We start from the raw sequence: 23993 nt of genomic DNA on the forward strand, positions 1-23993 counted from the left end.
TGAATAGAAAAAACAACTTTATCAACTCACCTACCTTATCGAGAAGTCTGTTGAATCTTTTGAAAATTTCTGAATTTAGTTCACTTTTTTTTATCAAACATCTTTCTAGAACATTTTTCTTTGACGTCAAATAACTTCTGATAATGAAAATTGACGTAATTTTTAAAAGAAAATTTACTTCATTTTCTTTAGCATTGAGAATGTTGGAAAACTTTAATACCACAAGTTCTGAGTGATAGATTCTAAAGTTTATATCAATCTAGTATGATGAATTTCAAATGGACTCTTCTATAAGAGAAAAATCTATAAGCCAAATCAAGATCCCCGAGTTTATACTTCACACAATGAAGAGTCAATACTGTCGATGAGAGAAATAAAGAGAAAAAAGAGGATTCCTTTCCATATTTCCATAGCTTTTTTTGTCCCTGATTTCTACCATCAACAATCTTTCGCAAGATTCGAGTCAAGTGTACCCGTGGGTCTTTGCCATTCAAATTTATAAACGAAACATAAGAACCGGGAATTTGTACAATAAAAATCAAACAATACTTCTTTTCCTAAGTAACCTCCTTACTGTACCTTGCATTATTGGAATCATCCGTCGATAATAGAAATCAAGTTCAAAAGCAACTTTTCCACATGAAAAAAATTGTTTGGCCTGATCCTAACATCAACAATCCTCCGCAAGAGTCGGGTCGATTTTTTCTCGTGGGTATTTGCCATTCAAATTTGTAAACTAAACTTAAGAACCATAAAACAGTGAAAATTCAAACCTTTTTCTTTAAACTAACCACCTTACTGAACCCTGGATTATTGGAATCATCCGTCAATGATAGAAATTAAAGCCAGAATTACATTTTGCTCCATATGAAAAGAAGCTGCTTTTTGGCATGATTTCTACCATCAATAATCTTTCGCATAAGTAGTTTTTAAAATATAATCGGACATATCTTTGTGAATATGCGTTGACCATGTGTTGATCATCGCTTGGCCATAAAAATAGCTGCAAAAACGTTTCATTTGAAAAAAGCTCTTCTTTATTTCAATACCAGACAGAAAGAGCCTTGTTGTGCTTGATATATTTAAAACTTGAAGTTATACAGTGTTGACATGAAATGAGTTGTTCAACTGCCGATGATAGGAATGAGGATAAAGCATTAATTTTTAAGATTACAAATTTCTTTACCTACAATCTCCATCTTACAGCCTTCAAACTATTTATATAATTCGAAAAATTTGCAAAATACATTATGTTGTTAGTTTGTTTGTACGCTGAATCGAAAACCCAATTTACGATTTGGAACCTGACACACTCTGATATAAAATAAGTACTAGTTATCGCATGACTTCGAGTGCAATACGAGAAATATTTTACGAGTTCCGAGATTTTTCCGTAATATTTTTCCGAGCCTTTAGGCGAGGGGGGAAAAATATCGGTAAAATCTCGGAACGAGTAAAATATCGAGTATTGCACGAGAAGTCATGTGATAACTAATTTATTGTCGACTCAAAAAAATTGTCCTGATATAAGTTTCTTTTTGTTTTTGTTTTAAAACTTACTTCTTACTTCCGCCTTGCTTCTTTCTTCTGTGTAGTTTCGAATGTTTTTATTCGAAAATCTAATTCGAACGTTAGATTCGAACAATAAAACATTCGATATTTTTTTTTTTTTTTTTTTTTTTCTTGTTCTCTTTTGCCACCAATAATCTGGTATATATCAGTATATATAATAAGTCTCTGAAGGTAAATATTTACATTTAAAAAAAAAGAAGACAAAAATCCTAAATATATCTAGAAAAAAAAAATAAGTTTTCGTTTTTTTAAAGTGCGTGCAAACAGAATAGTGATCAGTAGACCACTAAGGGCGAAAAGCGGGCTCTGGGAAGAAACAACACTCCGTTGCGGGGCCTATCCGCAGGTGAGGGTTGTTTCTCCCGAGATTACGTTCCGTCCGGACTGTAGGAATCTCCCTCTTGATAAACAAAAACAAAGTAGAACCTAACCGATTGAGATACTAATATTCAGCAGGAGATTCCCCGAAAATGTAAACATAGGACAAAACAGGCAGAAACAGGACGATAGAGGTCCTGAAGAATTCTGTCCTGGAGCTATGGAAAATGCAAATGGATATGTTCCCGCCGAAAATATTCACACAAAAACAAAACAGAGAATAAGCATTTTTGATCATTTTCGATCCAGAAGTTTTGTTTTGAAGAGTTGCAGATTTTTCAGAGATGAAAGTTTCTAGATTGATAATTCAAAATGCAGATGGTGTACAGTATTGTTTCGACAGAGAAGAAACCCTTCATCATTGATAACATTCAGTCTTTTTCTATGTTTTTGTTTCGATGCATGGAAAAGAATAGCAGAGGAATGGAAAAGAGTTCCATGATGGAAGTTCCATGATGTATGCTTGTAATAATGGTTAAAGAACAACATTTTTTCAAGAGCAAAACAATTTGGATACTTTCTTAATTATCGTCAAAGATTTAAATGTTTCGAATTTTAGAAGGAAGATGTAATGATTGTTGAGTTGAAAATTCAAGGACGTACCTCGTCGAGAACGAGAATTAGGAGAGAACTTTTATAAAAATCACTCGTCATTTGGTTTAATAGAAGACATTTCACTTCCCTTGCTATGTTATGAGAAATCTTATTGGCACAACGTTCAAGAATATCAAGTTTTTTTGTATGCATTGATAAAAAACTGTTTGGTTATCACACGGACGAATTTTATACCAAAAGCTGACAATATTTGGGTGGTCTCAAGCAGTTTTTTAATTTCTTAGTTCATCAGATTTGATTTTAGTGTCTTTTATGGAAGAACTCCAAAGTAAAAGTTAATCTGAAAATATTTTTGTTGCGTTTTTTCCCTTTGACTCCCAGTTCTTTTCGGCTGTTTTGTTTTGATTTTTCTCCCGCCGCTTACCCAGTCCCCCAAAAGTCAACGCGGTCATATTTCCATACTAGAGAAATATGAAATATCACAAATATCTCGATGCTCTCGACCAATCAAAACGCTGATATTTTTTTGGGTCGGCAATAATGAAATATATTATTTCTGAATTTTCATCGTGTCAAAAAATTGTCATAATAATTTCGTGTTTTAAGATCCAATTTGAGCAACGGCAGAACCAAATCCTAGTGTCGTTTTAGAAATCAAAAGCAAGACTTTCTTTTATAAGAAGATTTGTCCCTGACTTCTGTCATTAAACAATAACAATGGTTGGTTTCGCTTTTTGAATGTACCGTTCTTTTTCAACTCTTCTCAGCGTTGTTGAACTATCAACTCGTTGGTCGTTGATAGCAATCGAAACAACAAAATAAAAAGTTTGAAATAAACTTCTGCTTCTCTCAATTTCAATCACCAAGCAGTTTAATCCTGATCCAAACTTCACCCAGCTGTTGTTGCTTTTTTAGCATTTTAGTCAGTAGCAACAATCCTTCAAGAAATATTTGAGACAAATGGGAAATTCCCCAGGAAGTTTTGAAACCACAATCGATTTGTAAGTGCTCTAAAGTAGGTTCGAAGGGTAGAGTTTTAACTCTGAGTTTTAACACTAGACTTAAGACATCTGAGGATTCAAAAGTTCAAAAATGGTCCAGTAAGGCTCCGAATATAGCCTGGAAGTCTGTCTACCCGTCTCAAATTGAAATATTAAAGAGATATAAATTAAATTAAAGAGATAGCCCAAAATCGGCTTTTTCGCCCGAACTTTAAATCTCGAAAAACGTCAAAATAACCCGAATTCTCAATATATTTCTTGAAAGATTGAAGCACCTTAGGCTATAAGGCGGTCTCCGTCTTTTTGGACCTACCTAAGGGCCGAAAATAGCGGAAATATGCCGGAAAAACTGGTTTTTCGGCATTTTCTCGAGATTTCATCATTAGTTTTTTCTGATTTTTTGCTCAAACATGCGTATTAACAATGCCCAAAACATGGCCTAGTCCGATTTTTGAGAAAAAATTTTTTCCGGCCGAAAATGCCGGAAATATGCCGGAAATCGCCGTTTTTCTGGATTTTCATTGGACTTTTCCATATAATTGGTTGTTTTTTCATTCAAAAAGATTATTAATAGCAATGCCCACTATCAAGCATGTTTCAATTTTCAATAAAATTGATTTTTGAAGCCGGAACTTTCTAGAAATCGCCGGAACAGCCGATTTTCGCCGGAAAAACGGTATTTCTTGAATTTCTTGAGCTGTACTTCATATTTTTTCATGAAATTTTGTACACTGATGCATATGTCAATACCTAAATTTTGACGGAGCCCGATTTTCGAAAAAATTCATTTCCGGCCGAAAATGCCGGAAATATGCCGGAAAAACTGGTTTTTTGGCATTTTCTCGAGATTTTATCATTAGTTTTTTCTGAATTTTTGCTCAAAGATGAGTATTAACAATGCTCAACACATGGCTGAGTCCGATTTTTAAGAAAAAAATTTTTCCGGCGGAAAATGCCTGAAATATGCCGGAAATCGCCGTTTTTCTAGATTTTCATTGGACTTTTCCATATAATTTGTTGTTTTTCCACTCAAAAACATTATCAATAGCAATGCCCACCATCAAGCATGTTTCAATTTTCAATAAAATTTATTTTTGAAGCCGGAACTATTTTAAAAGTCGCCGGAACAACCTATTTTCGCCGGAAGACAGTATTTCTTGAATTTCTCGAGCTGTACTTAATATTTTTTTATGAAATTTTGCACACTGATGCAATATGACAATACCTAAAATGTGACGGAGCCCGATTTTCGAAAAAAAAATTTTTCCGGCCGAAAATGCCGGAAATATGCCGGAAAAACCGGTTTTTTGACTTTTTCTCGAATTTTCATTCTCAGTTTTTTCTGATTTTTTGCAGAAAGATGCGTATTCGCAATGCTCAAAAAATGGCCGAGTTCAATTTTTTGAGAAAAAAAATTTTCCGGTTGCCGGAAATCGCCTTTTTCGCAGATTTTCATTGGATTTTTTCCTTGTATTTCTATGTTTTTCACACAAAAACATTATTGATAACAATGCTCAATCAAGCATGATTCAATTGTCAATAAAACTGATTTTTGCGACCAGAATTTCCTATTTATTTTTTCCCTACAACCCTTCTCTCTCCCCCCATCAACAATCAATGATGAATTTATTGTGTTGTGTATTTTGCTAAATGCTATATTTTCTGACTGATTTTTTTCATTTTTCTTTTTGCATTGCTAACTAACTTTCATCATCAGGTAGGTCCATTCAGCATGTTGCTTGTCTATTTTGTGGATACCGGCTCATGTATTATTAGTGTTCAAATGGCAATTAAATAGTTACTTATTAACTTTGATTTCTGGCTTGACGCTCGACTAATCGGGCAACCCTTCTTCGACAATCTTGTTTATCTATCTACATTTTTTTTGAAAATAGTGTTCTCTCCTCTTTGAGCAAGATGAATTGGCCATTTCTCAATAGTAGAAATTCTAAAGAAGAAACTTTCTGTGTAAGAGAAGCTCTTCTTCTGATTTCTACCATTTCAAATGCACTTGACCAAAATCTTTTGAAAATTCGATTTACTATCGGATTGGTAATATGGAAATGCAAATAGAGAGCTGAAAACACCCTTTATCCACTTCAATCACCAAAAATAATTTTATAAAGTTATCCCCGATTTCTACCGCCCAAAAACGAACTGGTCCACTATTTTCAATAAAAAAGTATTGCATGAGATAATACAGTGTAAGTACGATGAAAAGATCGTAAAATAAAATATCGTGATTACAGAGTGTCAAAATCAAGTCGCTCTCGTTGATAGAAGACAAATCGCTCGTCTTTCACAGTAAAGAAATAAGCGGCGCCTTCTCTTCTATCACCAAAAATCCGCTCAATTATGTTTTTTCAATCAACATAGCAAAATCATTATTTGGTCATGGAAACAAAGTCATTTTCGTTGATAGAAGATAAATCGCCAGATTTTCACAATAAAGAAAGAAGCGGCGCCTTTTCTTCTATCACCAAAAATCCTCTCCATCTCCATAATGTTTATTCAATCACCATATCAAAATCATTATATTTGGTCATTCAAACAAAAAGCCGTTCTTGTTGATAGAAGACAAACGCCAACTTTTCACAGTAAAGAAAGAAGCGGCGCCTTCTCTTCTATCACCAAAAATCCTCTCCATCTCCATTATGTTTATTCAATCAACATATTAACAAAATCATTATTTGGTCATGGAAACAAAGTCGTTCTCGTTGATAGAAGACAAGTCGCTCGTCTTTCACAATTAAGAAAGAAGTGGCGCCTCATCTTCTATCACCCAAAATCCTTTCCATCCCCATTATGTTTATTCAATCACCATAGCGAAATCATTATTTAGTCATGAAATCAAAGTCGTTCTCGTTGATAGAAGACAAGTCGCTCGTCTTTCACAATTAAGAAATTAGTGGCGCCTTTTCTTCTATCACCAAAAATCTGCTCCACCCCCATTATGTTTATTCAATCACCATATCAAAATCATTATTTGGTCATGGAAACTTAGGGCCATCTTGTTTTGTATAGTCAAAGTCTAGTATGTTATACGACTAAGAGTAAGAAAATGCAGGGTATTGTAATGTAAAAAAACTGAAGGACATTATTCAACCAATATTATTTTATAACAGTCTCGGTATTATCATATTACATTACTGTATAACCACGCGGGTTACGTGTTTCCGTTGGGAAATGGGCGGCTTCATTCCCCATCCCAAGAGTTTCATATCTGGCTTTGAAGTGAATGGAGAATTCACGAACAACCTTGCCGTAATTTATGTTGTTTTTGTTTTATTACATTTGCAATAGAACCAAACACATTCAAAATTCAATAAAAAATAGGTGATTGTAAACAGGCGCTATTGGAAATGAAGAAAACGTCAGCTATTGCATAGCTTTAAGCTTCTGTTGGCTAAATTATCGATACATTTGCAATAGAACATGAAACAGTCAATATTCAATAAAAGAACACATGATTTTAAAACAAGCTCTATTGGAAATGAAGATACCGTCAGCTTGTTCATAGCTTCACGCTTCTACCGTCCAAATTATCGATATACATTTGCATTCGCAATAGAACCAAACACATTCAAAATTCAATAAAAGAATAGGTGATTGTAAACAGGCTCTATTGGAAATGAAGATACCGTCAGCTTGTTCATAGCTTCACGCTTCTACCGTCCAAATTATCGATATACATTTACATTTGCAATAGAACCAAACACATTCACAATTCAATAAAAGAATAGGTGATTGTAAACAGGCTCTATTGGAAATGAAGATACCGTCAGCTTGTACATAGCTTCACGCTTCTACCGTCCAAATTATCGATATACATTTGCATTCACAATAGAACCAAACACATTCAAAATTCAATAAAAGAATAGGTGATTGTAAACAGGCTCTATTGGAAATGAAGATACCGTCAGCTTGTTCATAGCTTCACGCTTCTACCGTCCAAATTATCGATATACATTTACATTTGCAATAGAACCAAACACATTCACAATTCAATAAAAGAATAGGTGATTGTAAACAGGCTCTATTGGAAATGAAGATACCGTCAGCTTGTTCATAGCTTCACGCTTCTACCGTCCAAATTATCGATATACATTTACATTCGCAATAGAACCAAACACATTCAAAATTCAATAAAAGAATAGGTGATTGTAAACAGGCTCTATTGGAAATGAAGATACCGTCAGCTTGTTCATAGTTTCACGCTTCTACCGTCCAAATTATCGATATACATTTACATTTGCAATAGAACCAAACACATTCAAAATTCAATAAAAGAATAGGTGATTGTAAACAGGCTCTATTGGAAATGAAGATACCGTCAGCTTGTTCATAGCTTCACGCTTCTACCGTCCAAATTATCGATATACATTTACATTCGCAATAGAACCAAACACATTCAAAATTCAATAAAAGAATAGGTGATTGTAAACAGGCTCTATTGGAAATGAAGATACCGTCAGCTTGTTCATAGCTTCACGCTTCTACTGTCCAAATTATCGATATACATTTGCAATAGAGTCCGAAACAAATTCAAATTCAATAAAAGAACAAGTGATTGTAAATAGGCTCTATTACAAATGATGAAAAACTGGATTAATTCCTCACTGTGCTACAAGAAAGTTGCATTACAGTACGATGAATTCAAAATTGAGTCGTTTATCGGTGATAAATAGAGTTAGTCCAATTAGCAAGGGTTTTTCAATTTCAAAGTTTACATAGTTTCATAGATTACATAGATTCTTGTTCTGTTCATAGTGGCCCTTCGTGGAAACAATTCATTAGCTGCCTAAAAGCTATTGAATTTTTCGGAGCATGCCACTTAAAACATATGTTAATAATAATATCCTGAAAAATGCAGCTTGATCTCCGACTTCAAATATCTGTATGAACCATTTATACCAAAGCAAAGAATATTTTGAATCATCTGCTGTTGATAGCCACTTAAAACGAAACGATCTTCGTGAAAAGAAACATTGGTTGTCCGTGTCCATTACCGAGCAAATGACCTCATTACTTCAGTAAGATTTTATTTGGAATTTCAGTCATCTGTTGATAATAGAAGAAGATTAGCGGTCGTCATTCTGTGAAAGAAAGAAGTCCGTTATCAACTTCTATTAACAATCAGCTCTCATGTATCATTGGTATAAAACTTTCGAGTTCATTACTTCAATAAGATTTCATTTATAATTTCAGTCATCTGTTGATAATAGAAGAAGATTAGCGGTCTTCATTCTGTGAAAGAAAGAAGTCCGTTATCAACTTCTATTAACAATCAGCTCTCATGTATCATTGGTATAAAACTTTCGAGTTCATTACTTCAGTAAGAATTCATTTAGAATGTCAATCATTTGTTGATAATCGATGAAGATTAGCGGTCGTCATTTTGTGAAAGAAAGGAGTCCGTTATCAACTTCTATTAACAATCAGCTCTCATGTATCATTGGTATAAAACTTTCGAGTTCATTACTTCAATAAGATTTCATTTATAATTTCAGTCATCTGTTGATAATAGAAGAAGATTAGCGGTCGTCATTATGTGAAAGAAAGAAGTCCGTTATCAACTTCTATTAACAATCAGCTCTCATGTATCATTTGTATAAAACTTTCGAGTTCATTACTTCAGTAAGATTTCATTTAGAATGTCAATCATTTGTTGATATTCGATGAAGATTAGCGGTCGTCATTCTGTGAAAGAAAGGAGTCCGCTATCAACTTCTATTAACAATCAGCTCTCATGTATCATTGGTATAAAACTTTCGAGTTCATTACTTCAATAAGATTTCATTTATAATTTCAGTCATCTGTTGATAATAGAAGAAGATTAGCGGTCGTCATTATGTGAAAGAAAGAAGTCCGTTATCAACTTCTATTAACAATCAGCTCTCATGTATCATTGGTATAAAACTTTCGAGTTCATTACTTCAGTAAGAATTCATTTAGAATGTCAATCATTTGTTGATAATCGATGAAGATTAGCGGTCGTCATTTTGTGAAAGAAAGGAGTCCGTTATCAACTTCTATTAACAATCAGCTCTCATGTATCATTGGTATAAAACTTTCGAGTTCATTACTTCAATAAGATTTCATTTATAATTTCAGTCATCTGTTGATAATAGAAGAAGATTAGCGGTCGTCATTATGTGAAAGAAAGAAGTCCGTTATCAACTTCTATTAACAATCAGCTCTCATGTATCATTTGTATAAAACTTTCGAGTTCATTACTTCAGTAAGATTTCATTTAGAATGTCAATCATTTGTTGATATTCGATGAAGATTAGCGGTCGTCATTCTGTGAAAGAAAGGAGTCCGCTATCAACTTCTATTAACAATCAGCTCTCATGTATCATTGGTATAAAACTTTCGAGTTCATTACTTCAATAAGATTTCATTTATAATTTCAGTCATCTGTTGATAATAGAAGAAGATTAGCGGTCGTCATTCTGTGAAAGAAAGAAGTCCGTTATCAACTTCTATTAACAATCAGCTCTCATGTATCATTTGTATAAAACTTTCGAGTTCATTACTTCAGTAAGATTTCATTTAGAATGTCAATCATTTGTTGATATTCGATGAAGATTAGCGGTCGTCATTCTGTGAAAGAAAGGAGTCCGTTATCAACTTCTATTAACAATCAGCTCTCATGTATCATTGGTATAAAACTTTCGAGTTCATTACTTCAGTAAGATTTCATTTAGAATGTCAGTCATCTGTTGATAATCGATGAAGATTAGCGGTCGCCATTCTGTGAAAGAAAGGAGTCCGCTATCAACTTCTATTAACATTCAGTTCACACATGCATTATAAAAAAGATTTTATTTTGACGTCAGATTTTGATAGAATACTGACGTCGGTATAATTATTATGACAAGTTTGTGATAGAAATTGTAAAACAAAGTCGCAAAAAGTAATGATTATCATGGCATGGTCATTATTTCCATGATAGAGACAATGATTTTCTGTTGTCTTCTAACCACGAGGAGGTTAGGAAAGTCTCATCTGCTGCTGGTAGAAATTCAGGAACCCCTTCTTGGTCAAAAGATAAGAATTGTACTGTGCAGTATGAATTGTACGAACGCTTTTCGCGCAGTTAATATTGTTTTATGTAGGTTGTTATCATTATACAAGTGCCATAAACTCGAAAAGTCATTTGTCAGTAGTAGAAATCATCGAGAGCAGATCCTCTATCATAAAAAGAGATTGATTTCTCTGATTTCTATCACCAACAAGATCTTTTTTCCTGTTCTATTTTCTGCTGATTTAATTCCAAATTTTAATTGAAACCTCGTGACAAACGAATACCAATGCGAAATGACAAAAGTCTCATATGTCGATGATAGAAAAAAACAACGAATTTGTCGGTCAAAAGACAACTGGTAATTTATTTCTATCACCGAACAGGTGCTTTCAACTTTTAACTTAACTAATTATACGGCAATGCGGAGGGGTTTCACTCTCAATTCACTCTCGACGATTCTCCGTGTATGTCGTCCCCAATAGTATCAATTGATGTTCTCGCCAAAACTTCCCCTTTCTAAAATCCAGAATTTTGACCCAAATAAAAAAGAAATTCGGAAGTTAGTAATATCCATAACACCTTCCCCTGATTTGAATTTGAGCAAAATCTGAAGATATAACTTCCACCCACTTCTGTCTGACTCTAACAGAGAAAGACTCTTAAAGTCTCCATAGAGGCGATCATGTTTTCCTCTGGTGATATCGTTCGTATCACTTCGAGTTTTAGGCCTCTAAAGTGCTCTTATTTTCACCATTTTGTGAATGTTTTAGAGTCTGCGAAGCCTTATAAAATGTCCTTAATATTTTTGTCATCGAAACCTTGTTCTTATAGTAAAAAAAGGTTTATGTCTGTAAAGATTCGTATACTTTCGTTTGTAAAGTGTTGTTTACCATGTAACCATCATCATAAAGAAGAAAGATGCATCGAGTTACAGTGGTTCTTACCTGCATCAAGTACTGACTCAAAGTCATCATTTGCGATAATAGACTTCGCCTTGAAAATTTCACCTGCCATAGCAAGCAATTTGCCTTAATCCTGGCTTTTTGACTAAACTCTCCTTAATACATGATCAGTGTTTTTCGTTTTGAGTTTCGTTTGAAAATTTTTTATTTGACGTCATCTTTTACAAAAAGTTTACGTCACTGAGAGGTATCATTTTCCATGTTTTTAGTGTTATTGGGTTGTTATTTAAAACCAAATTTTTGAGATTTAAACTATTTGTTAATGACCAAAATAAGGAGGAATATTCTTTGATGAGACTGTGTTTTTCAGTTTCCATCACTGACAAACTTCTAACTAATCAAAACGTCTACCTTGATCGAGTTGAAAAAACTAGACCCTTATTGAAAAAAAAAAGAAGCTGCTTTCTGATCTCGATCACCGACAGGCTTCTCGCGATATCAAAAAATTTCATGCATCCTTTACAAATGACATAATTTCTAATCTGTACACCATTTTGTAGAGCAGATTGTTTGGAAACAGTTGTTTGAAAATTAGTAATATGAGTGAGGAAATAATGCGTCGAGTTATAATCAGAAAACAAAAATATCCCTTCTCACAAGTATTTGTTTCACCTACCTTCTTAAGGGAAGAAATTTTCGCGGAACAAATTTTCGCGAAATTAAATTCCATCACATATAAAATTGGTCTTTTTAGGGCAAAATAGGCCATATTTTAAGCAAAAAATCCTCTCAATCGCGAAGTTAAATTCCGCGAAACATCCGAATTTTAAGCTGTGAACTGCGAAATTAAATTCCGGGAAAATTTCTACCCTTAAGGTAATCAATTCATATTTCAAGGTTGAAATTCAGTCATTCATCGGTGGTAGAGTAAAAATCAATATTTTCTGTGAACAGAAAATATTCATTTCTCTTTCTCTATCACACGTCAAATGAGCTTTCCTTATAGAAAGTCTTCCCAAAATTAAACCACATACCCTTCACGGAGGTCTGAGATAGGCAAACTTTTTCTGTATCACGGTGAAAATTTCCAGGTTTGTTGGAATGCCCTAAAGATATCTATTGATTAAAACCTAAAAAAGAGACTAGTTGAAGCATATCTTTGAGTTTGATTGGAGATTAATTCCCGAGGCTTTTTTTTGATATTTTAAAATCAGTAAGCTAGAACTTGTCAGACTTCTTCTTTGACTTAGAAATTATTATCATAAAAGTATAAAAACTTCATTAAACTTAGATATGTTTTACTTTAATCGTAGAAATTTTAGCGAGACTAATTTTAGCGTATATTAGCGAGTCAGGAAAATTTTGATTCTTTTTGGATTTATTTTAGCGAATCACGATTTCAAAATTTTCGCGTGGATAAATTTTAGCGAATACTCGTATTACATTATTGATTTAATTCGTTTTCTAGCATTTCTTTGCACTGAAACCCTTCCTATCGATAAAAATGTATCAAGGCAATATAACCAGAAATTTCGCTTGGATAGATTTTAGCGATCTGTCGATTCGTTTTAGCGAGATTTATTTTAGCGAAAATATGGAAAACTCGCTAAAACGCTAAAATTAGTCTCGCTAAAATCTCTACGATTAAAGTAATTGCTAGACTACGGAGTTTTTACGATAGAGAAGTTGAAGACGATGACGGTTATATAATATGTTTACCTTATGTTTACCCTTTGTCGACTTTCATATCTATCATGAGCACTTAGTCCTACTTACATAATTACAAGAACGTTTTAATCGATAGTTGAAAAAATTGAGAAAAATGTTACCTGAGTTTTCTTGGTGAACTTTAAAAATCGACCGATAGATTTTTGTGAAGCCATCTCTTAAGCAAGCTTTCTTTTGTTGTCTTGGATCACTAATGAATGTAAGAAATAAAGTTGTCATAGTAATTTGTTTCTATGTAAAATTAAATGTGTCCATTATACAAACTTGCCACCAATGTTCACAATGTTGAAAATGATATTCAAGTTTTTTGAAATCAACTCTTTTCAATTTTCTTTCATTTATTGACGTCAAATAAATATTTTCCTTTTAAATGAAATTGACGTCACCACAAGTTATCGCATCTTCTCAATTAACCGAGCTCCTGTACCCGAAATATAGATTTTTTGTGGGCATTTTCATGTAGCTTTCTTCGGTAAAAAACGGTTGTTGTAAAGTCCATGTCACACTTATTCCTTAATTACTCATGATGTAATTACTTAAATTCATTTTTTCAAAAGCAGTTTGTTCTACATGTCAAAGAAGCGAAAACATAAGGTTTTATCTTCAAATTCTGAAATTGATTTTTCACAAAAATTGGGTATATCCAGAGCCCTTAAAGACACTCCATACTGGTTAGAAATGATGTTGATCCCAAGACAAGCTAATAAAATTTCTTTATAATCATCTTTTGCAACTCGCAGATATTAAGCTCTTCTTTCCAAGACTTTCTACCTATCCTAACTTCTAATCTATATTGTTTCTAGGGTACGTTTTCATTGAGTATCGCGCTCCTCGGTGAATGTGCGTCGAAGTGTAGCGCGTACGCTAAAGCTCTCCATTACAAAGAAGAAGAATTCAAACAAGGTGTTACTACTGAAGTCCTCGAATCACTGATCAGGTATTTATTTAAGTGTATTTTGTCGAATGGTTGTTTGATTTCTGTTCTAGGATACTGATTTCGTTAACATCTTTCATCGCTGCGTTTACACGTCCTTGGCATTCTGCTTATTATATATGGTTGCAAGGGAATAGTTTTCTTTTATTTAGAGCAGGTCTTCGTACCCGGAATCGTTTTGCCTTAATTCTATGCCAGACAGGCGGCAGGAAAATTCCGCAAAAGTCATCAGAATTTTGTCCTGGGAGTGGAATTATATCCAAAACGGTGATACTATGTAAGGCGATCGTCTTTTACCTTTGCCTATAATGTTCATTCCCATTTCTCATCATTGAACGTTTTTCCTTATATTTCCAGTATTGTTTTTACTACCTAGTTTTATTGCACAAGTTGTCTCTCTTGTTTCTATTTCCAGTATCAACAACAAGCTACAGAATCCTGAAGCAGCAAATGGTGTTCTGATGTACGCCAAGAGAAATTCCAAGGTTGATTATGTAAGTATTATGCTGTAACTTTGATAAATCCATGCTCGATATTGAAAAGACTGTCATCAGGACACGGCTCAGTGAATCAGCATAATGGACTCTTTTAAACGTTTTTTGGCGATCTTATTTTTGCAATGGGTCAAACACTGTTCCCTTTACGTAAACAACCCTAATAAACGAGGCTCTCTAATTTAAAAATTCGAAAAAACTTGCCTGTTCAAATTATGCAGACTTTTTACGAGAAAATCGCATTTTATCATATTTTGTCCCATAGAAAGTGCAGCAAAGATGGTATGAGAAACTTCACGAATGGGAGAACGCATTAAATGCTTACGATAAGAAACATGCAACACACCCTGATGATCATGAAATCTTGTTAGGTCGTATGCGGTGTTTGGAAGCCCTAGGAAAATGGTAAGATGGCCTGGATCGTCTAATGTCTCACCCCCAGCTTTGAGGTCTCGATCTTTCTTTTCATTTTTCCTTGATTCTTGGAGGGGTTTCCTTTAATACATAGATGACGGTTGAAATGTAACATCTCGGCCTCCGTCTCGGTAGTAGTTACTGTTGATGTTGTAATGTGAATTTCGCACTAGGTTTGTGTTGGTGTTTTCGGTTTAAATTTACCGATTATTTTAACTACTTTTCTGTTTGATTATGGTAAGGAAGTTAAAAAACCAAGCAAACTTTTTTGACAGCTTTAAAACTGTTATTAAGACGTGTCTTTAACCTTTTTTTTAGGGGTGAATTGCACAATTTGGCTTGTGAGAAATGGTCAGCGGTAAGCGATGATGTCCGACATAAAATGGCTAGAACTGCTGCTTCAGCTGCTTGGGGTCTCGGTAAGTTTATGATTATTCGCCACTACATTTTCTCGTGCTTTTTGATAAAAATCTCCCAAGGTGGAACTACACAAATAAGCGGAGTTACCATACAGGAGAAACGCTAACCGTGAAGAGAAAGAATATTTTTCTTGATTCATTTTTCATTTCATAGTGGAAAAATATTGACTAATATGAAGGGCTCAAATTGTGTTTCGATATAATAAGATGTGTGGAATACTTCACGCTAATATCTATCATCATCCTATATCTTTTCTAAGCCGAATATCTTATTTTCACTAAAGATTGGCATAGAAGCGCCATGAAACTTTGAGTTTGAGGATTTTAGTCAACCCTTGTCATAACATTTTTCTGTCTTTGACGCTATAAATTGAAGGTCTGTCAGGCGTGCTTTGAATTTTGAACATCACGAATCTATATATTAATTCCAGGTGAATGGCTTGGTATGGAAGAATATACGATCATGATCCAAAGAGATACTTTCGAAGGAGCTTTCTTCAGAGCTGTTCTACAAATCCATAAAAATCAATTCGTCAGAGCTCAAAGTGTAAGTCTTTGGGATAACTTTTGTCGGCCTAAGTACAAGTGGTAAGGAGATTCCCATTGGGCTTTACCTGAAAAATCTTTTACGCCTTTTTTTAGGCAGTCATTTTTGGAGTGTCAAATCCCCTCCGAGTTTTATGGTCAATTTTAAAGCATCCCCTAGATTATCATCTAAATTTCTCTGGATTTGTATTTGGTTTGCCATAACCGTTCTCAACCCTATAATTTAGCACTCTAGCATTTTCAGTTATGTACTAGTAGGTATGAGACTGCTGGAGGGGGTTGTTCATAAGTTTTCATCCCATTCCATCATACCATTCTTCTTTCAGTGTATCGATAATGCCCGAGACATGTTGGATACTGAATTGACGGCTATGGTCGGAGAATCCTACAACCGAGCTTACAATGTGAGTACGAAACATAACTAATTGCAGCTGGTCATTCTACCCCTTCTATTGTCATAGTTTCTTCATCTTGTTTTATGAAAAAAGTTTTCAATACCCAAATGGACACTATACATCAAACAACGATATTTGACGTTTATGTAATGTTAGATTTCTATTGAAATAACGTTTATTGTGAATTGCTGAAGTTGTTATCAGCATACAAGAGTCCAGTATTCAATACCCAACCGTTAATGCATTAGGGTTATAGGGTACCATCGCTTTGATACATTCTCGTGTGGCCGAGTCAGGTGAGTGCTATCCCTATCCTATATAATGAAGGCTGTCCTGTATAGGGCCTTTTCCGTTCATCAGAAGGACTTAAAAATCTCTCATCATGTGTACCGGCTTGGGAATCAAATTTTCTCTCTTTTGCATTTACCTGACTTTCAAAGGCTATGGTGAACGTACAAATGTTGTCAGAACTCGAAGAAGTTATTCAATACAAGCTGGTCTCTGAGCGCCGCGAAGCCATCAAATCGGCCTGGTGGAACCGGTTACAAGGTTGTCAAGCCAACGTGGAGGAGTGGCACCGTATCCTGCAAGTGCACTCGCTGGTCTTGACTCCACAAGAAGACATGAAAACTTGGCTCAAATATGCAAGCTTGTGCAGAAAGTCTGGCCAATTGGTAAGGTTGCGATATCCATTTGCAAGAAATTTTACACTTATGAAGCCGCTCCTAGCCGCTCCTAGCCATTTATCATCTCTTAATATTTCGAAAATTGCGAACCTCTTAAAGACACCACAAACTTTACTTAACACGTTCACGAATTTTCTCCACGAAGTCTTTAGGGGACTCTTTACATTAAAATTCTGATAATATTTTCAACCAATTTATTTCAGGGTTTATCTCAACAAACCCTTGTGACGTTGCTGGAAGCGGATCCGTATTTGAACCAAGACAAACCCATCCCGTCGACGTACCCTATGGTCACTTTCGCTTTTATGAAGCACATGTGGAAATCTGGACAACGTGTAAGTTTGATCTTAGAAACATTACTTCTGGGAAGTTAAAAATGGAAGATTTTGGGTAAAAGCCAAAAAAAAATATTTTAGAAAATTTCCAATTTTCGTTTCAATACATTACTTTTAATGTTATCTTTTCGGTGCTTGAAATGGTGCGAACTGTAAATTTTTTAGAACATATTTGTTGTTCCTTTTTCTACAGCAAGAGGCTTTCAAACACCTGCAATACTTTGTTCGAACCACTCTTCTTCCACAAGTGTTACCACCTGGTGATCTTGATGACGAATCTGAAAAGAAGAGAAACGAAACCATCAGCCTTCTTGCTAAGTACGACATTCCTCATTTTTAAGACCTAGAGACTCTACAGCCTATTTCTTATGTAGTGGCTTTTAGTCTTTAGACTATATAAGGCGAAAAATAACGGAAACCGGCCGGGTGAAAAAAAAATTCTGACACGGCCGCAGACTATGAGTTCATCTATACGGTTCATCATAAAAAAAATCCAGTTGACCGTTCAAGCTATCAAACGTCGTTTGGTTAGATATTCCCGCTTTATTCGTTATTAGTTGATACATTAGTATTCAGTGCTCACTTCATACTGTTTGTACATAAAAGTTCTCCTTAAGGTTCTATTTCAATGATCTTAAGTTACCAAAAATAGTATGAGAGCTTTTTTCCTTCACCCGCATGCCGGAAATACTTTTTTTATGTTCACCTAAAAATACATATTTTTCTAATAAGCAAGTGTCTACCCCTATAGCAGATTCGCATTATTTTCATAGAAAAAAAACATGTCCATCAAGATCTCTCAACGAAAATCTCTTTTTGTCAGTTCATGGAAAAGCCCAAACCGCACTAACCGTTCAGATCAATATTTTCAAAATAATTCATGCTTTTATTTTAATTAAGATGTCACATGAAACTTGGCGAATGGATGACAATAACAGAAGGGGTCAATTCGAATACCATCCCACATATATTGCAATATCATGCCACCGCAACCAAATACGCTGACAAAAGTTACAAGGTACATCTAACTCTCCTTCAGCGTACAAAGCTATTCCATCGCAAAATTTCAAAATAATACTGGCTCATTTGTTTGTGTAAAGTTTATTTACCGTCTGAAACGATATAGAGTTTACTTTCACCACTTTTCCTTCACTCGAACGGGTTTTCTGTTCCCTGGTGAATTTCGTCGGGCTATGTTTTTTCTTGGCTTTAATTCTCCATATCTCGTACGATTACTGGTTCTCCCTCGGTTTACGAATGATAGAGACCCAACTTTATTTCTCATTTTGCTTTCTTTACTGTGACAGTATTTGCTTCGTTTCAGTCAGAATGAAGTTGATTATGAATTTCAGGCTTTATACCTCATTATAGTCATGTCCGTAAAAGTAAAATTTAATAAGGGGAATTTCAATACTGATTGGAATATATTCCATTATTTGTTTTAGGCATGGCATTCGTGGGCTTTGATGAATTATGAGAGTGTTTTGTATTACAAGAACAGTGATACACCCATTGCACCTCCTACACCAGTCGTTTCCAGTCCTCCTGGATCACCAAGAAAACCTCAGGTTTGTATCGTAACCATTGTTTAAATTTCTTCGGGTCAGTGTTTAAGCCAGGCTTCAATAAGGAAATTCTGCCTGTAAATTCAACAAAATGAAGGAGTCTGGAGAATTTAGTTGTATAGAATCGATATTATGTCTTAAGTTTACATTCGGTTTTGAAACACCAACAAATTCGCATTGATTTTATTCGGACTCTTTAGTTTGTCAAGCATTGTAGACAGTTTTCCAAATCAAAGAAGAAAGAAACATTCTGGCTGAGATTGTTATCATATTTCAAAGGACGTTTTCTCCTTCAAAAATTACCATCACTGCCTGTCACTGCTACTCAATTTATTGTTTTTTTGGTACGTCCGAAAAATAACTTTGTTTTGTTTTATTGTAGCCGTTGGATGCGACGGTGCATAATTATACAGTACCTGCTGTCAAAGGTTTCTTCCATTCCATTTCCTTGTCACGTGGTAATTCGCTCCAAGACACTCTGAGGTCAGTTCACTGTTTGGAATTATTTCATCATAACAACAGGAATTCTTTAGGACCTAATAATTGATACTATTTGTTGACGATTCAAAATTGACAAAAATTGTAAATATATAGCGTAATGTTAATGGTTTCCCACTTCGCCGTAATGAGTCAAACTTAGTCTTTGTACCACGAACTTTTGGAAGTACCAAGAATTCTCTAGGACTTAATAATTAATACTACTTGTTAACGATTCAAAAATATTGACAGAGATTGGAAACTTAATATAGCGTAATGGTTTCCCATTTCGCCGTCATGAGTCAAACTTAGTCTTTGTACCACGAACTTTTGGAAGTACCATTGGCATTAGAAGTAAGTCATTAGTTTTTAAAGTAATCTCATTAATAGCTTAAACTACCTTTTTCTGTTCGTCCTATAGATTGTTGACGTTGTGGTTCGATTTTGGACATTACGATGACGTGCACAAAGCACTTGTGGATGGATTAAAAACCATTCATATTGATAACTGGCTTCAGGTATGTTTTAGTGTAATTGAGCTTTAAGTGGTTCGATTTCATTGTCTTTCAAAATTCACCTAGTGGTTTATATGTTAAATGCTCCTCTCCATCGGGATGGAGGCTTATCCCACCTACCAACCCCAATCGAACTCGGATACGAATTTATTACTTGAAAGTTTTTCATCACTCGAACACCTTTATTTAATAAAACTTGATAAAGACGGGTCAAAACGTCGTATTAATCAACTGTGTTTTACTGGTCTACTATGCGTATAGATTGACTTTATTTTTATTTAATTTGAACGCAGGTGATCCCGCAGTTGATAGCGCGTATCGATACACCACGACAAATGGTTGGTCGACTGATCCATCAACTCTTATCCGACGTCGGAAAGCAACATCCTCAGGTGACAGAATCTCACAATCTTTAGTTTCGTTGTTTCTTTTAGTTCAATAACTTATACTTTTATACTTCATATTTTTAACTTATATTTGTTTTCACATTACATTCATTTACAGGCTTTGATCTACCCGTTAACCGTCGCTTCGAAGTCAGCCAGTGCTGATCGCCGAAACGCTGCCGAACAAATCCTCTGTAATCTACGCGAGCACAGTCTAGCGTTGGTAGAACAGGCTATGATGGTAAGCGAAGAGTTGATCCGAGTTGCTATTCTGTGGCATGAATTATGGGCTGAAGGACTGGAAGAAGCATCTCGGTTATATTTTGGTGAACGTAACGTGAAAGGAATGTTTGCCGTGTTGGACCCTTTACATCAGATCATGGAGAATGGCCCTCAAACACTCAATGAAATATCTTTCCAACAGGTACTTTTCCTTTCTGCTTCTAATGTTTTTTTATTATAAGAAAGATCTTAACAAAATAGCGAAAAATCATATTAGGATATCCTAGAAGACGTTCCTAGAAAGTTGAATTCAATAGTAGTTCCCTAAAAGTAGCGAAATTCAAGGCAAAGAAGAAAAACAACGTATTTTGCGTTTAAAGATGTTATATTTGCAAGAAAAATAGAAGTTATTTTTATGTTCAGATGCGTAGACGTTTGAAGAGCTGCTCAAAATCTTCATTTTCATCATCATGCTCAACGTTTGCCAAAGATTTTCTCTTCCGTCCTTTTGAGACGTTTGATTTAGCTACGTTAAGTGTTTTAGTGACAAAGTCGGTTGGTGTGAATAGCTTGTTGACTTTGGTTTCTCCTGAGCGGACATCTGATGAAATTGTCATTTTATTGGTGAACTGGTCTGTAAGATCTTTGAAGACTTTGTCATCTGTAGATTTGTAGACTGTTGATTCACCCATTTCGACACAAGGAAGTGGACGTTGTTGAATGAGATCATTCGCGTCTCGGCGTTTTGCTTTAATAACAACACGAGCCTCAGTGAAAGGTTGAGATTTGAAGATAGCGTTCTTGTATGAAGCTTTCAAAACACGATGGTACAACTTCAAATTGATTCGAGAACGTCCAGTGTTCAACTTGTTTATGTTTGAATTCTCCAATGCAAATGCCATTGCACGAGGATTCTTGGATTTCCGATCTGATGAAATTCATCTCGGGATTCAATTTTTGAATGCAAATCGACGACTGATTTGCGTTTTGCGGTGAAAACTTTTGCACGAGTGATATCGACCTTTGTCTCAGAAGCAATATTGAACAAAGATTTGCTTGAAACGTTCGAGTTTTCACCGAAGACTTTTATTTTACTCAAAATACACATTTTTCAAGACTTTCTGCGACTGGATTCAACAGAATAAATATTTGAAAAGAACTTTTCAATTGAAAGAAAATAATTGACGTCAAATATTTTCTGGAAAGATACGTCAGAAGATGATTTTTTTTAAACTGACGTAATTAATCGTGTAAACCCATGGTCGGCAAATTCTTGGCAATCATTGAATTGATAAAATACGCATGCGCTACCTTTCAATTTTTGAATAATACAAATGAATTTAAGAAGACCAGGTGGTGAAAAAGTTTGAATAGACAAGCTACCGATACGCTTGCCACCAATGACGCATTTCAAACGTATTGATTGATTTGGAAAAGCTACTGCCAAAATCTGTCTTATCTTCGCTCACTTTTGAGGAATAATTGAGAACAGCTCTTAAAGCATTAGCTTGTTTTAGTTTAAACTGTGCCATTTGGCTTTCCGATTCACCATCTATCTTATTTTCAATCCTATTACTTCAGGCGTACGGTCGTGATTTGATGGAAGCAAGAGATTGGTGTCGTAAATACCAGAACACGAAGAACGATAAAGATTTGACGCAAGCCTGGGATTTGTATTATCACGTCTTCAGAAGAATCTCTAAACAACTACCTCAGGTATCCTCTTTAAACCTTAAGAATGAAATCTGATTGATAGCAGTAAAATCATGTCTAATTTTCTTGTGTTTTGGGTGTACCACGATATTTGTTCCACGAAAAGCAATTTTTCTTATGCTAGTACATAATCTGAAAACTCTCTAGGAGAAAGGGGAGAACTTTGGCAAAAAGTCTCCTGCAAAAATTTTAGTTTCACAAATAACATCACTGAAATCACTTAGAATGAGTTTCCTTTAGTTTACTTTAAATCAATTCTTATGTTTCAATTTACAGCTAACATCTATCGAATTGCAATATGCTTCACCGAAACTGTTGGAATGTAAAGACCTGGAACTAGCTGTCCCTGGTACTTACGAACCTGGCAAACCCATCACAAAAATCAAAACTATCAGTACTACTCTCAATGTCATCACTTCAAAACAAAGACCAAGAAAGTTGAGCATTACTGGTAAGAAAATAGTTCTTAAGTCTGTTTTTGTATCACGCCGTTTCGAGCATGTCAAGATCTCTCACTTATCAAAACCACTGAACTTGGACCCTGGGCAAAGTTTCTCGATCCTGGCCTAGCAAAATCTTTGGTCGGAGTTATTTAAAAATGGTACCCTAAAGACTGTGAGTTAAACGATTTCAACATTTAATCCAACATAGAAATTGAAATGTTGGTCAAATGTTGGATGAATTTTGGAATGATATTGGATCTCCTTAAAATCGTTTACCCACAGTGTCCAACATCGTTTTCATCCAACATGGGTGTTCATTCATTCGTTTTTTAATTCATTCTTTTCAAATTAATAATGGCGTCTGCAGAGGATTTTTATAACCAGTGCTGTCATGCCGACATCTGACAGTCTGACAATTGGACCCTTACAGTGCAGAGAAAATCTAAGCAAAAATCGACCCTTACGGTGCATTTTGTTTTGTAATTAATTGAGGCAAAATTGTCAGACCAAAAACTTTGCCTCACTTTTTTTCACCCTTACAGTGCACTTTCCTGAAAAACGTACCCTTAAGGTCTGCACCCTACCTACGGCAGATCGCTTAAGTTCATTACCCCCCCCCCCCCCCCCGGGAGGGTTTTTCCGAACAAAAATATTCGATCTAATAGCTTCTCTCCAACACAAGAATCGAGAGAGAACACAAAGGAATAGATGTTGGACAAAATGTTTGATGGCGATCAAACTCCCATCCAACACTTATTTCCTTCTGCCAACATAATTTGTTATTCTTTTCCGATTTTTGTATTCGAGTAAACGTGTCCAACATTCCGTTCAACAGAAAGAAATTGGTATGTTGGATGGAATGTTGGAATCGTTTACCCCGGCCTTCATGGTAGCAATTGTCAATGTGGGTGAAATAGTTTTTAAACGGGGAAACTACAATAATGGTATTTGACTTGTGTTGCCAAATCTCCAACTTTAGGTATGAACCATTGAGTTTAAAGCCCGAAGGGCTAGAGTTCAATCCCTAACCTTTCTCAGGCAAGAAAAAGTGAAGCCTTAAAAAATGCGCCGCATTTTTGACGACAGATTGAATCTAGCAATTCCTTTGTTTACGATTGATATTTTTTTCGAAATTTAGCGGTAAATTTTAGTTTCAATCTTTCATTTGTGTAAAAACCAGGCGAGCCGCTCAAGGCTGCGCAACTTTGGCAGGATTTGTTGGCTTCAAATCCTACCATGGAGATGACTTCTAGCCCTTCGGGCTTATACTTCATTGGTATGAA

General features: G+C 35.1%; 1 pseudogene; it reads left to right on the forward strand.

The window, feature by feature from the left end:
- LOC136814790 (serine/threonine-protein kinase mTOR-like) overlaps window positions 1–23993 on the forward strand; it is a 67298-nt pseudogene that overhangs the window by 39056 nt on the left and 4249 nt on the right.

This window comes from Clytia hemisphaerica, unplaced genomic scaffold (assembly GCF_902728285.1).
Source record: "Clytia hemisphaerica strain Z4C2 unplaced genomic scaffold, Clytia hemisphaerica genome assembly, whole genome shotgun sequence".
Lineage (NCBI taxonomy): Eukaryota > Metazoa > Cnidaria > Hydrozoa > Leptothecata > Clytiidae > Clytia > Clytia hemisphaerica.